The sequence below is a fragment of the Lissotriton helveticus genome, chromosome 8 (genome assembly GCF_964261635.1).
Source record: "Lissotriton helveticus chromosome 8, aLisHel1.1, whole genome shotgun sequence".
NCBI lineage: Eukaryota > Metazoa > Chordata > Amphibia > Caudata > Salamandridae > Lissotriton > Lissotriton helveticus.
In genome coordinates this window covers 523360996-523376211 of record NC_136069.1, presented here as the reverse complement: position 1 = coordinate 523376211, position 15216 = coordinate 523360996, and positions in this window count along the sequence as shown.

The following is a 15216-nucleotide window of genomic DNA, read 5'->3' as shown; positions in this document are numbered from 1 at the left end:
TATGTGCAGGACACACAGAGTCGGTGAGGCTTATCCAAGGTTAAGAAGAGATGAGTCCTGTTCACTGAAAAATTAGACATAGTCTTCACCTGATCAGCATTGCTGGACATGGCTAAATAATAGCTGCAAAATATTACTCTTGTTAAACAATTTTACTATTATAATCTCTGAGATTTGTCTCTTACTCTGCAACATCTCATTGTTGTTATCTTTCTTTAAAGATAAAGACAACATCAACATGAGTGACAATCTGCAATCAGTTGATTTTGACCTCATCATTGAACTTGTAATTGAAACATCAGTGGATGTTGATCCATTGGATGATTTAAATCCTGAGGATGAAGAAGAGCGTGATGAACATTTATTTTTAAAATGTATAATTAATAAAAAGTAAAAATGTAAACCGTTTAATTTAAAAATAAAGACACCTTCAAAAACAGGTTATGTGTAGTGTCTTCAATAAAATATTAAAATATGCTCATAAAATTAGATCAGATTCACATATAAAATAGCACAGGTAACATAAATATAAATGTCATTTCTTTTCTGCTATTTCTGTATTGTAAATTTGCCAAGGACTAAAAAATCTTCTATTTAAAATGTCAAGTAGTGTGTTAAGTTTTTGATCATTGTTATTGATTTACTGTTTGGTAATAATGGTTAATAACATTTTTTATTATATTTTACCACAGATTCAACTGCAGATCATTTCAAGATTTCACCATGCCAACAATAGAAAGACAGAGAAAGGCTGCAAAACGTCAAAGACAGCAGGTGAAACAAAATAAGCAGCAGTCCTCTAACAAAAAGATTTGTCAAGTCACGAAGAAAGCACCGGGTAAGAGCACAAAATATTTCATAAGAAATATGTGTAGTAAAAAAAATATTACTACAGAAAATGTTTCAGTCCATAAAAAGATAAGCAAATCAAATGGAAAGGAAAGGCCAATCAAAAATTTTACTGCTAGAGCAAGAGATAACTCTGTGCATGATAGTAGAAGGAAACAACAGTTTAGGGACATTCGTAAACGAATGTTCCGCAACAGGATAATTGGCAATTTGTTAAAAAATATTAAGAAAGTTATTTCCAGGATAATGATTTGGTGCATGCAGTTGACACCAGTGATCGTGCTTATGAAGTGAAAGATGGTTGTCCAGTTGAAAAAGAAAAACTTGTGACAACAGAGGCAGAAGAGGTGTTAGGTAATGAGGTTTTAGGAAGACGTGCTAAGGGTCCTGTGTACACCTGGAAGTGTAGTAGTATTTGCAGTGTGCGACAGGATTCCATCAATTTGCTTTGTGATTTTGTACGGTCATTTAATAAGAAAAGTTTGAAGCAGAAAATGAAGTTGTTGCAAGAATTAGATCCTTGCAGAGTGAGAGAAGTGACAGGTTTGCATGGTCATTCACTGGCTTGTCTTTCCAGGAGAGTATGCCAGAGTGTTTTTCATCATTTCAGGATGCTAGCAGTGCATCATAATAAAGTGAGGAAATTAGTTAGAATGTTGTATTATGCTAAGAGTCCAGCAATTATGCTTAAACAATTATGCGCTGCTCTTTTGCATGGTTCTGAAATAGATGTGAAGAACATATGTGAAGAAATTGAGTTTTGTTACTTTGGAAGTAAAGAGGAGAATGTTGAAATTGACCCAGAAGAAGAGGGTAATGTGGAAGATAGTGTACAGGTTTCCAGTACAGATAATTTCCAGAGGGAAATTGCGACGTTTCAGGTGAAATCAAGTGAGAGGCCTAATTTCACTTGTGTGTGTTGTCGACGCACTTATTATAAGAATCAGACTAAGTTAGTGGATTTATATGCAAAAAGTGAAAGGGAAAATAATAGTGAATGGAAGGATTTTGCAACATACTTGATGGTAGAAAATTGTTTTGATTTGGGATTTGATCAACGTGTGTGTACTTATTGTTGTTGCAAATTAAATCAAAACCAGATGCCTGCTAGAGCAGTTCATAATAATCTGGAATTGGTTGAGATTCCTTCTGAATTGAAGGATTTAAATACTTATGAATCTATTTTGATTCAAAGTATCCATCCCTTTCAGGCTATTGTAAGAATGGAGCCAAAGACAGGGAAATTGCCTCCATCAGATTTACAGAGAGGATTAAAGGGAAGAGTTGTTTATTTGCCTCTAGATTTGAAGAAAAACATTAACACAATTGGAGTAGAAAAAGTGGAAGAGGAACCTCTGGTTATCTTAGTTAATGGGGTTCCGACAAAGAATAAGAAAATATGGCAAGATTTAGTAGATGTTAGGAAAGTTAAAAAGGCAACATTGTATTTGAAAAAAAATAATAAATACTATAAGAATGTATATGTTGCAGAAGAGGAAGTAAGTGAGGAAGAGGATAGCGATTTGTGTGCTGGTCAAATTGAGAAAGTAGAACCCTCTACTAGTGAAGAAATATATGAACATTATAGTGTTCATCCTTTGCATTCCAAGGAAGTCATGGGGAATGCTATTGAGTTGTTTCAAATGAAACAAGCCAAAGGGAGTCCCATTAGTGTTTGGGAGGAAAGTTTGGAAGCTCGGTGTTTCCCACAGCTTTTTCCAACAGGTCAGGGAGGAAGATATGATGAGCGACCTCATCAAATTCCTGCTTCTGAATACCGGACTTTGCGATTGTATGCAGGAGATGCTAGGTTTCGACAATGCATTCCCTATTTGTTTCATCTCCTGTTTGAAAGCGATCTGTCTGGACTGTCATATGCAGTGAACCACATCTTGAAAAGTGGTATACACATGCAAAACATCTCGGCAAGTGACTTTATGGATAAAGTCAATGTCCAAGACAGTATTTTGGATTCTCACCTGATTAATCTCATGGCGTGTCAGCTTGGTACTAATGAGTACTGGTACCGTCGTCATGGTGATTTAAAATGTATGCTGAGGAACTTAGGTACTCCCACATGGTTCCTCACTCTGAGCTGTGCCGAGTATGGCTGGGAAGACTTACTTGAATTTCTACGAGAGGCAAATGCTAACGTAGATAACATCGAATTCAAGACACCCGGAGAACTGTGCTCTTTGGATCCAGTCAATGTATGTAGGTACTTCAATCATAGATTTGAAGCTATGATGTCTTTCATCATGAATAAGAAGAATCCACCTCTTGAAGAGGTGTTGGATTTCTTCTGGAGAAAGGAGTACCAAGCAAGAGGTGCTCCTCATATACATATGTTGCTGTGGATCAAGGATGCACCTAAATTTGGAACGGATCCAGAAGACTCAGTGATGAGTTTCATCCAACAGTATTCTACGTGTGCTGTTCCAAACGCAAAGGAGAAGAAAAGCCTAAGAGAAAAAGTTCTGCGTTTCCAAAGCCATCGATGTGGAAAGTACTGCCGTCGTAAATTCCGAAACAAGGACAAGTTCTACACCAAATGTCGTTTCGGTTTTCCACGACCGGTGATTTCTAAAGGAAGAGTAAACAGTTTGATGTCTTCGCTGCGACATAATGTCATGAAGAAATCACCTAAAAACACATACAATTTGAAGAGGAACGAAGAGTCCAAGTATATCAACGACTACAACCCGGTGATTTTGTCCATGTGGAATGCTAACATGGATATACAGTTTGTGGCTGATAACTGTATGGCTGTGGCTCGGTATGTGACGTCTTACATCACCAAAAAAGAGAAGACAGAATTGAAGGATATGTGGGAGGACATTTCCCATGAAAAGAGCCTCAGCAAGAAGTTGTACAGTTTCAGTCTGAAGATGTTGTCGCATCGAGAAATTGGAGCTTACGAATGCTCTGACCGGTTGTCTTCAGCATGTCTCTATGCCAAGTCCAGGAGTATCGTTTGGGCGAGTCTTGGTCTTGCTGCAACGCGTAATCGAGTTCTGAAACCTGTGCGGGAAATTGAGTATTTGGCGGAAAAGGAGCCAAACAGTACCGACATTTTGAAGACCAACATGTTGGATACATATTATCCAAATAGAAGCAGTCACCTCGACAATGTTTGTCTGTATGAGGTTCTTCAAAATTACATATTCAAGAGGAACATCAAAGAAGATACTGAGAAAGGAGTGTATGCTGTAATAGGAAGTGAGGGATGTCTGGTCAAGCAAAGAAAATGCCACTTGGTAAACCATCGAAAATTGAGTGGCGAATCTCCTGAAAAAAAGGAGTTTTTCTATTTAGCACTTTTGCAACTTTTCAAGCCTTGGCGTGCAGAAGAGGAACTGCTTGGAGATTTCCTCTGTTACGAAGACTCTTTCAATGCCGCCAAGGAGACCATAGAATGTCCTGCTTTTCCCAAATATGTAGAAATGTTGAATGCGGAAATTGAGCAGGAAGCAATGATTGCAGCCGAGATTGCCAGAGACAGTTCTCAGGACAGTCAGAGTTCTGCTTCATTGAGTCAGGATCCACTAGGAGGACCTGTTATCGAAAATGAAGCTGCCACTGCTATGAATGAAGTGGAAAGAGCCATGGCACATGCTCAGGAGGATGCGGTTAACTTAGAAGAGTTGGAAAGACAACTCAACGTTGAGCAGAGGAAAATATATGACGAAGTTACCATGCAAATTGATCATGGATTAAGTCATGACAAGAAAGAGTGCTCATGTACGTCGTTGAAGCCTGTCCGACTGTACGTGAGTGGAGAAGCGGGAACTGGAAAAAGTTTCCTCATTAAATCAATTTCATGCTATTTGCAGGAAAGGACAGAGTCATCGCTGTCTTGTGTTGTCACCGCTCCAACTGGACTGGCAGCACATAACATTAAAGGGATTACTTTACATCGTTTACTGATGCTGCCAGTGGAGCATGACAACAAATTACAATATCACAAGCTATCTGGAGATGCTTGTTTTGAAGTTTCAAGAATCTTGAGGAAAATGAAACTTCTTATCATTGACGAAGTAAGCATGGTTTCCAATGTCATGCTTGCCTTTGTGCATTTGAGAATGCAAGAAGTTCTCAAAACAGAGTATGATGTGTTATTTGGTGGCAAACACATCATTGTTTTCGGAGATCTTCTGCAGCTGACACCAGTGAAAGGGCAACCTGTGTTCAAAATGCTCACGCATGAAGATACCAGGAAGTGCCTAGGCAGCATTGGCAACGTCAATATATGGTTAAACTTCAATTATGCTGAACTGCATGAAAATATGCGTCAGGCGAAGGATGAAGTTTACAAGACTATTCTACAAGATGTTAGAATTGGAAAAGTGACCGAGCATGGGAAAGAAGCTTTACATGCACGATTACTGTCAAATTTATATCCAGAACAAGATGTTGTGCCTGAGAATATTTTTCAGAAAATTACTGATAAGAAATCTGGAATATGTTTGATGCCAACTCTTGCAGAATGTGCCAAATTCAACAACAAAATGTTGCATTTAGAAAAGCAAGAGATTGTGAAACTGGAAGCTATTGACAGAGTAGAGCATATGGGATCAACAATTATTTTGTCTGAGAATCTGAAAACAAAATTGGATTCATTAGAGAAGAGTATATCTAAAACTGCAGGTTTTGAAAAGACTCTGAATGTGTGCTTGAACTGCCGTATAATTTTAAGAAGGAATTTACATGTTGAAAGAGGTCTGGTAAATGGATCAATGGGTAATGTTGTTGATTTTGTAAAATACAGAAATAGAGATGGAATTGAATTTTTAAAAATTAAATTTGATGGCATTGAGGAAGTACAGCTAATTGGTCGTTGCTCTGCTAGATTTTTGCTTGTAAAAGACTTATATGTTCGCCGTAAGCAGTTTCCTGTTTGCTTGGCATATGCGGTGACAATCCATAAATCGCAAGGTTTAAGTGTAGACTGTGCATTGGTGAATATTGGCAGTTCTGTGTTCAAGGAGGGTATGGCATACGTGGCATTGTCACGAGTTAGAACTTTATCGGGATTGTACTTGATTGAGTGTGATGTCACAAACATTTGTGCGGATCTAGATTGTGTTAAGGAATACAATAGGTTAAGAAGAGAGTATGCGTCACATTTGCCTCAGTATCCTTTGTTTGAGAAACGTGTGGTAGGCTGGAAACGAAGAAATGTGACCAATACTGGGGAGGTTGTAGCAAAAAGACGAAAAGTCGATGAACCTAAAATTACAAGCAGAAACAAAAAGGATTCTGTTGAAGATGTTGTTGGTTTTCAATTTGAAAACAGTTCTGGTGTCAACTGCTATGCTAATGTAGTGGTTAATGTTTTGTTTTCTCTAGAAAATGTAAAAGAAGAGATTGTGGTCAATTCTGATAAAAGATTTTGCAGTTTGTTAAATTCTGTGTTAGAGAAATGTAGCACTGATAGAAGAAACATAGAAAGTGTGTCTGAAATTCGAAATCTGTTAGACAGATGTTCAGGCCAAACACAATTCTCTCAAAATATTCAGCAAGATTGTCAGGAGTTTTTAATGTATATGCTTGATGTATTGCATGCTGAAGGTGTAGATGTAGATCAGCTGTTTGGGCTTTCTTATCAATGGCAGCATGACTGCGAGAACTGTATGGTATCAAGTACTACTAGTGTAGACTCAGAAAGATTTATATATTTAACTTTGCCAGACAGTAAATCAGTCTCCTTTAATAAGCTAGTAAAAGCAGCTGATCACAACATGGAGTGTAGCCAATGTAAATCTGAAATGATGTCCACATTATTTATACGAACATATGGCCAGTATGTCATTTTAATGTTCCAACGATGTAGGCCTGATGGAACAAAATTGACAACTTTAATTAAAAATTTTGTAGCTTCGCAGTTGTCAATATCAGGAAGGACTTTTGTAACTGCAGCAATTATATATCATGACGGCCCTTCAATAACATCAGGACATTACACAGCTTATTTAAAGTCTAGAAATGGCTGGTCATTCTGCAACGATTCTGTTTTAATTTTCAAAAAAAAATTGCCGTATGACCTTAAAAACTCTTACCTGGTGTTTTTAAAACCAAAATTTTAGGGAAATAATCTTGGGATGTGCTCTGTGGAATTTCAAGAAGTTCTAATGGCTCCTACACAATTTGGCCTTGAGGATAAGTGTAGTTCAGAGACATAACTTCTAACTATAAGACTGGACGTCATGGAGAAATAAGTGCACTTTGAATGAGTTCAGAAAAACTATTTCTTTTTATAAGCTAATTGAAGCAGCCAATCAAAACATAGAGTAGAGGGAATGTAAGTCTGCAACGCTGTCTACTGTTTTACATTGCTTTGTGATTGAAAGTGATGTAGAGAATTAAATAATTGTAGTAGTTATAGAGTTAGTGTAAGTCTGCTTCATAGTAAGCAGTATCAGTGTCATAGGAAATGTAGAACATGACTGAGCAAGAAGGGGAAGATATTACTATTCCAGGATTGTGAAAATGATCTTCAACATTTTAATTCTGAAAGTTGCGGAAATGCGAAATGACGGGATTGGCTTACAAGAAATCCAAGAGTTATAAATGGGTCTGACAAGATTTGGCCTTGTGGAAACTTGTGGTAGAGAGCAAGAAGTCATTTATTGCATGTAACATGTTTTTAAAAACGATGGAGATTTTCTTTCAGAAAGTGGCGGGCTGAAAGTAATAACAGCACAAAAGAGTGTAAGCTGTTCATAGGACATCCTTTGACGTCATGGAAAGTAAGTTAACTTTAAGGAGTTCTGAATTCTGATTTCTTATGTTGTATGGGTTTTTTAAACACAATCATTTTGATTGTGTTTTTTTTCCCCGCTGTTACATGATGAATACCTTCAAGTCACTGTTTTTAGTGAATTTTAATACATTCTGAGAACAGCAAAAATAAACCATTTAACATGTATAATTAATTCTGTACTGTTTGCATTTATGATGTATATGTAGAACTGTGTAGGAGGCATGGAGAAGGTGAGGCTTCTGTAAGTGTCAAAGTTGTTGCATGCAGTGCTGCACTTCTGCGTATTCTTTCATATGCTAGACTACATCTGCACAATGAGATACCTAAGCAAAGGAAACACAAGTGATGTGATTGTGAAATGAGCAAAATAAATTGCACGTATTTCAATTACATCACCTGTGTTTCCTATCATTACGAATCACATTGTGCAGATCAAGTTTAGGTCTGTCCAGGGAAACATAGGAGGTTTGGACTTTGTTCAAGAGTGCAGTGGACATGACTCACTTCATTGGTAGACCTTAACATGTATTATGTCCTCTATTCTCTTCAACAACTTGAAATTTCATCTGCAACCCTGAGTAGGCCTCACCTCAAACAAACCTCTGGATAGGACACATCTTATTGGCATCCTGAAGCAATTATTTAAAATTTTAGTGTCTTGCGACACTTTTCTGAGACAACAGCAATGCAAAAGATGCACCATGTTTTAAGATAGGCCTCACTTCATCTGCATCAAGATACTGTTAGTTTAAAATGTATATCTTTAGGACTGTGTAGGGGGCCTGGAGAAGCAGAAGCTTCTGTAAGTGTCAAAGTTGTTGAAAAACTGTTTGTCCTTCAATCTTTTCCCTTGTCTTTTGTAATTTTTAAATACATGTTTTAATATTTTTGAAATGTTTGTTCTCTCTTTCACAGATTGAAAGTATAAAAACAAAAAGTGAGTAATTTAACGACAATTATAAGGTAAATGCTTTGTACTCTTTTCGTTACATTTCTATCACATTCACCTACTATTAGTTCCACTGCTTCATTTCTTTAACCCTCAGTTTCCTGCCTTTGCTACTTCCCTCATTCCTTTCTCTATTACCTACTTACTCAACTCCTTCCACTCTTTTTCTCAGTCCCTCTCTTCTCATAGTTCCTCACTCTTGTTCACTCACTCCGTCTCTATTACTCTTAGTGTCTTTGACTGATCACTCTATCACTACTTGTTCATAATGCTTTCTCTGTGTAGTTGAAGCACACTAAGGGGAATATTATGAACACAGCCAATAAAATTATTGCTCTTTTTATTGGCAGAAAACTGGTTAAAAAGTGGTTTTGGCGGCAGTTTTCTGCCGCAAAAGCAGCTTTAGCGACACATTTCTGCCAATAAAAGCTGCAAAACTTTTATTGCCTATGTTGATGATATGGCTCTATGTTACTTACATTTCTTTGCTGTTTCAATTAATCTTTTTCTGTTATTTTTTGTTTTCTGTTTTCTATTTTTTCTCTCTGTTATTCCTCATGTTTTAATCTTATTTTGAACATTCACTCACATTCTCCAAGAAACTCTTCTTTGTTAATGTTATACTCTCTTTTTTTTTCTTTCACTTCGTTATATATTTTGTTTTTCACAATTATACCCTCTTCCGTCTTTTCTTCGGTAAATAGATCTATTAAACAGTATCTCTTCTTTACTCCCTATAGCTGTCTTTCTTTTAACATCACTCTCTGTTTACTTTCCTTATACTTACTCTTTTTTTTTTTTTTTTTTTTTGGGTTAGCTCCCGGTCCGCGTACCGGGAAGCTAACCCGGGAGCGAACCAAAAGAAATAGAGCTTGCCAGAGTGCTAAACATTCTAGCAATTTTTTTTGAAAGGGAAGGTAGTTCTGAAAAAAACTTTTTTTAAAATATTTTTGTTGTTTTATATATTTTTTTTATTTTTTGAACATTTTTTGTATTTTTTGAACGATTTTATATTTTTTTGGTTTTTTTGGGGGGGGGGGGAAACAACAAAAAACAGGCGTTGAAAAGGGCTCAACAGGAGCAAAAAATAAATTACTGGGGGCGGTTAGGGCAATCATGGTGTTCATATGCTAGGTTTATAGCATTTATGCTCATGTTGCCACAAGCTAACAATGCACGACAGTGCATACAAGAGTGAATCATGTGCCCAAAATTTTCTTGAATATTTGGCACAGTTTCCCGTGCCTCTTCTGGTGTTAATGCAATTGGTAATGTTGGTCTGGCCACAGGAGTTGGTCTTGGATTGTCCTGCATATCCCTTATTTCCGCCCGGCTGTAATTTAGTGGATGCTTCCTTGTCATGTGCCTGTGCATTGTGTGATTTCCGTAGCTATATTTCTTGTCCGTCCCTCTTGATAATTGTTCTTTGCATATGCGGCAGGTGACATACCTCGCATTGACTTTTTTTTGGCCACGAGGGATCGAATAAAACTGCCAGATGAAACTGGCTTTCTTTCTGGAAACCCGGGGCACCTCTTCTAAGAACTGTGGTTCTTCTCCCTCCTCATCCATTTCTTCATCTTCCTCCTCAGTGTTGGTAATGACCTGGGGAGGTGGTCCTCTCTTCCCATGAGGAGGTGGAGGTGGTGGTGGGGGTCCACCAGCTGAAGCTACCAATGAAGCCATTTTCCAACAAGCAAAATAGGTCTTTCTCTCACAATGATGAAAGTCAGAGTGAGGAAAGAAGGAGGGGTTTTCATCATTTGGGAAAAACAATACTTCTCAACCAATGAAAAGTGTTATTTTTAGGTCACCTGACCTAGCCTTACATCATTATGAAACCAAAAGTGAAATGAACCAATGAAAAGTTTTATTAACAAGTCACATGACCTCTCACGCTCATGTTACGCGCTGCGGAACGCGCCCCGGTTAGCTTCCGGGTCGCTAAGCTTCGCGCCTCGGTCCGCGCCCCGGGACACTTCCGGGTGCGCTAACGCGGTACGTCACAAGACGCATTACGCGGCAACGCGATACGTCACGTTTTCGCGACGCGCCGTGGATCGCTTCCGGGGAGCTGCGTTTCGCGCCTCGGTCCGCGCCCCGGGGCACTTCCGGGTGCGCTAACGCAGTACGTCATAAGACGCATTACGCGGCAACGCATTACCGTCACTATGTTGATTTTTTACCGGTTCGCGGACCGGAACGCGGCATCAAATTGAGCTAACGGGAAGCTTCCCGGTTCGCGGACCGGGAGCGAAACAAAAAAAATATTTAAAAAAAATTATTAATAAACATATAAAATATATTTTTGGATTTAAATAAGAATACATTTTACAGCTATAGATATTTGCTATTAAAAAACCATTGAAATTCACTGAAAAAACCATAGGTTATAAACCATATATAGTTAGGAATTAGCATTTACAAAACCTTGAAAATTCACTGAAAAAACCATAGGTTATACACCATATATAGTTAGGAATTAGCATTTAAAAAACCTTATTTTACTCACACAAAACCATTGAAATTCCATATATAGTTAGTTGTACTAACTATATATCGCGCACCCGCAATCCACTGCTGATCATGTCACATATTACATCATTCATGACATGGTCAGTGACATCACTGATGACATCACTGATGACATCTCAAATGACATCACTCATGGCATCACTGATGACATCTCAAATGACATCACTGATGACATCACTGATGACAACATCCAGTGACTGTATGTTTCTGTAAAGTTAAAATATGTCTTACATATTGAAGAATGAGTGGATGTATAAGTGTCTGAACAAAGGATTTAGTAGGTGCATGACTGACTGTATGAGTGAGTGATTAAATGTGTCTCACTGAGTGCATGGGTTAGTGACTAAACTGTCTTAATTTGTGCATCATTATGTCTGTTGTTCTGTAAACTGCTGCATGTGTTGATCAGTAGCTATATGATTAACTATATGGGTCATTAATTGGTTGCCCAAGTAATTGTATGGGAGACTGAGAGTGTTTATGGGTGGCTGGGAGGTGTATGACTCTCTGCATAGATGTGTGAGCAGTTGATTCACTAGGTGTATGGGTTCAAAAGTGCATGTGGAAACATCTGTATGGGCGGTTGACTGTGTGCATGAGTGTATTGGTGAGTGAATGGATATCTCAGTGCTACATGTCAAAGTAAGTACATATGTAAAACACAGTACATGTGAGAGTTGACATATATAAATAACTGTGCATAAGAGCCAGTGAATGTGTGAGTGGCTGTATGGATCATTGTGAACTTGTATCCAGGATTGTATAAGTGAGTAAATATGTGTTAGTATATGTTTCAATAAGTAAGGTGTGTATAACTGTATAGTTGAGGAAATGGAGGTGTGATTGATTCTTTGCATGACTGACTAGGTGTGTGAGTAACTCCATGGATGAGTGACAGTCTGTGAGTGTCTGTTTTCACTGAGTGTATATAAGGTTATATTAGAGTCTGAAGAGGTTCATCGTATTATCACATGAATGATGTCATCAGTGATGTGATCAGTAATGTCAAATGAGATGTCATCAGTGATGTCATCAGTGATGTCATTTGAGATGTCATCAGTGATGTTATTTGAGATGTCATCAGTGATGTCATCAGTGATGTCATCAGTGATGTCATTTGAGATGTCATCAGTGATGCCATGAGTGATGTCATTTGAGATGTCATCAGTGATGTCATCAGTGATGTCACTGACCATGTCATGAATGATGTAATATGTGACATGATCAGCAGTGGATTGCGGGTGCGCGATATATAGTTAGTACAACTAACTATATATGGAATTTCAATGGTTTTGTGTGAGTAAAATAAGGTTTTTTAAATGCTAATTCCTAACTATATATGGTGTATAACCTATGGTTTTTTCAGTGAATTTTCAAGGTTTTGTAAATGCTAATTCCTAACTATATATGGTTTATAACCTATGGTTTTTTCAGTGAATATATATATATATATATATATATATATATATATATATATATATATATATATTACCTACTTATAGTTAGGACCTAGTTTCCATAGGAAATCCTCAACATTCTATTTGGATTAACTTTGGCCCTGGTGGATGAATCTTTGCGAATTTCTCAAAGAAGATGGCTCGGTCCGCTGCACTCCTTCCCTAAAAGTTTGGGGGGGATTGGTGAAGTGGGGGCTGAGATAAAAGGGGGGTCCCAAAACGTGTTTTCTCCATGTTATTTTCCATAGGACGTTTAGACACGGCTACAGGTCGAACGGCTGAATGGATTTATAAGAAATTTGGCAAAACTGTAGAGTCCGGCTCACAGATTACGCTTTTTTTGGAATGGTGTAAATCTGTTCAGTAGTTGCTGAGAAAATTAAAGTTAAAGTCAATTATATATCTATAAGCGCGCACGGGTGCGCGCACTCAAGCAGCTGCGCGCGAGCGGAATTTTTTTTGCTGCGTGACGTCTGTTAACGTTCGATTCGAAGGAAATCAGGAAGTGTTGACCGGCATTTTGTCACTGCGAGTAAATATATTGTCATTTCAAAGCGTTGGAACATGGAAAGGGGAGAAGGTAGAGATTGTTTTGCTGCGTAGGTTCTCTCAGGGTGTGCAGTAAGGCCCTTAAACGCGAAAATATATATATATATATATATTTTTTAAGTTGCGGGGTGCGCGCACTCGGGCGCGCACACCTATTTACAAGAGTGTGAAAATGGAGATAAATCAGAAGTTTGAGTGCTTTGATATAAGGTGGCTCTGAAAAGAGCCCTTGTGTTAATTGAGTTTTTTCTGCATTTATAAGTAAGTACCGATGCAGAGTCTGATGTTGCAGAGGAAGATTCTGTTTCCCTCATCCGTGAAATGAACACCATCTGTCCTATAGATGTCTTGCATGTGGTAACGCAAGTTGTTGTGGTAAATAGAACCCATGCTATAATCTCTGAGGAAAGCAGAAACAGATTTATTTACATGTCTCCTTGCTTTCTCAATTTGTGCACAATGTTGATTGGACCAATTCCATTTCTGTCTTTGGCATATATTGGAATATACCAAGGCAGTTCGAGGAAAAAGTGTCATCAATTGTCGAAAGGTGTCTTTTAGAAGCATTTCCAGACCTACCCCAGTCAATGTGCCTAGATCGTTCCCACCACAGTGCACAATTATAAGGTCTGGTTCTGGGAGATGCATAAAAGTTTTCACCAATGGTATTAATTGGTGACATCTTAATCCTCTTTGCCCAATCCACGTTATCTGCACATTTGGTAAATCAAGGTTGGAAATTCGTCTGCTTGCTGCATATTTTCCACTCCAGTGAATATAGCTGTGTCCTAAAAGCCAAACCTTCATTTTCAAGGCAGATGCACTCGTACTCCGATGGGTTCTGGAAGTGGAATGGCAGTTAGAAGCTGAAAGTCAGGATAAAAAAATGGATGAAGCTTGGTGTGGTTGAAAAACGAAAAATGATTGGTTGATTCTAATACGTGAAGATTGAAGACTACGTTGCATGTTAATGTTATGTAAAAGAAAAAGTAGTATTGGGTGTGAAAAAAATGACATGTAACAGAGCTGTGGATAGGCAGGTGTTTCTGGAGGGAAAACAGTGTTGTTAGTTTGCTGTAGAACGTTGAGATATGAACTTTTGACCTGTTCCTTAAGCCAGGTGCAGAATGAGGTGTTACCATGGAAACAGCCAGAGATGGCAGTGGGTGATGGGTGACTTTTATGTGACATTGAAAATATTGTGAGGGACAACCAACTGAAATGTAAATTTGAATACAAAATTTTGCGGGAGGAAATATGATTGGCTGAAGAGACATATATGAGTCTGTATTGACTGGATATCTGTGCCATTGAATTTTGGTTGCAGTGATAGCAGCATAATTGAGACTTCCGTCAAACGAATATCTATTTTGTGACTGTCACTGTTGTAAATCGTACAAAGCATTGGTAAAGGTAAGTCTGTAACTGTTTGTTTTGTCATGTAGCGTAAAATATGGTTTACTCACAAACAATGATTGATTTTCCTCATAGTTTGAAACTAAACTCATTTTTGGCTGTTATAATGTGTTGTATTTCTAAAACTATTTTTAATTTAAATGTGAAATATGAAGTATAAAATATGTTTAATATAAAGAGTAATTATTTGTGTGATTTTGAAGCCTTTATATATAATGAGAGAAGTTGTTTATGAAGTGAAAAAATGATATTAGCAGAGAGACAGATAATGCAGATAGAGAGAGAAATGGTAAATTACATGTGATACCGTCGTGAAAAAATGTTAATGGTTAATGAATTCGTAAACTTTCTGTCACCTGACAAAATTAGAGTGCGGTTTCTGGACGCGGCCTGCATTGGTGGGTGTAGGGTGAGAGGGGCAGGTGGTTGAGTGAAATAAAATGAAAAGTTGGTATATTACATGTGATACCGTGTTGAAAAAGTGGTAATGCTTAATGAATTCTTAAACTTTCTGACAGACGACAAAATTACATTGTAGTTTGTGGCCGCGGCTTGCACTGGTGGGGTGAGAGGGGGAGGTGGTCGAGTAAAATAAAATGAAAAGTAAAATGCTAATGGTTAATGAATTCGTAAAGTTTCTGTCACACGACAAAATTAGAGTGCGGTTTCTGGACGCGGCCTGCATTGGTGGGTGTAGG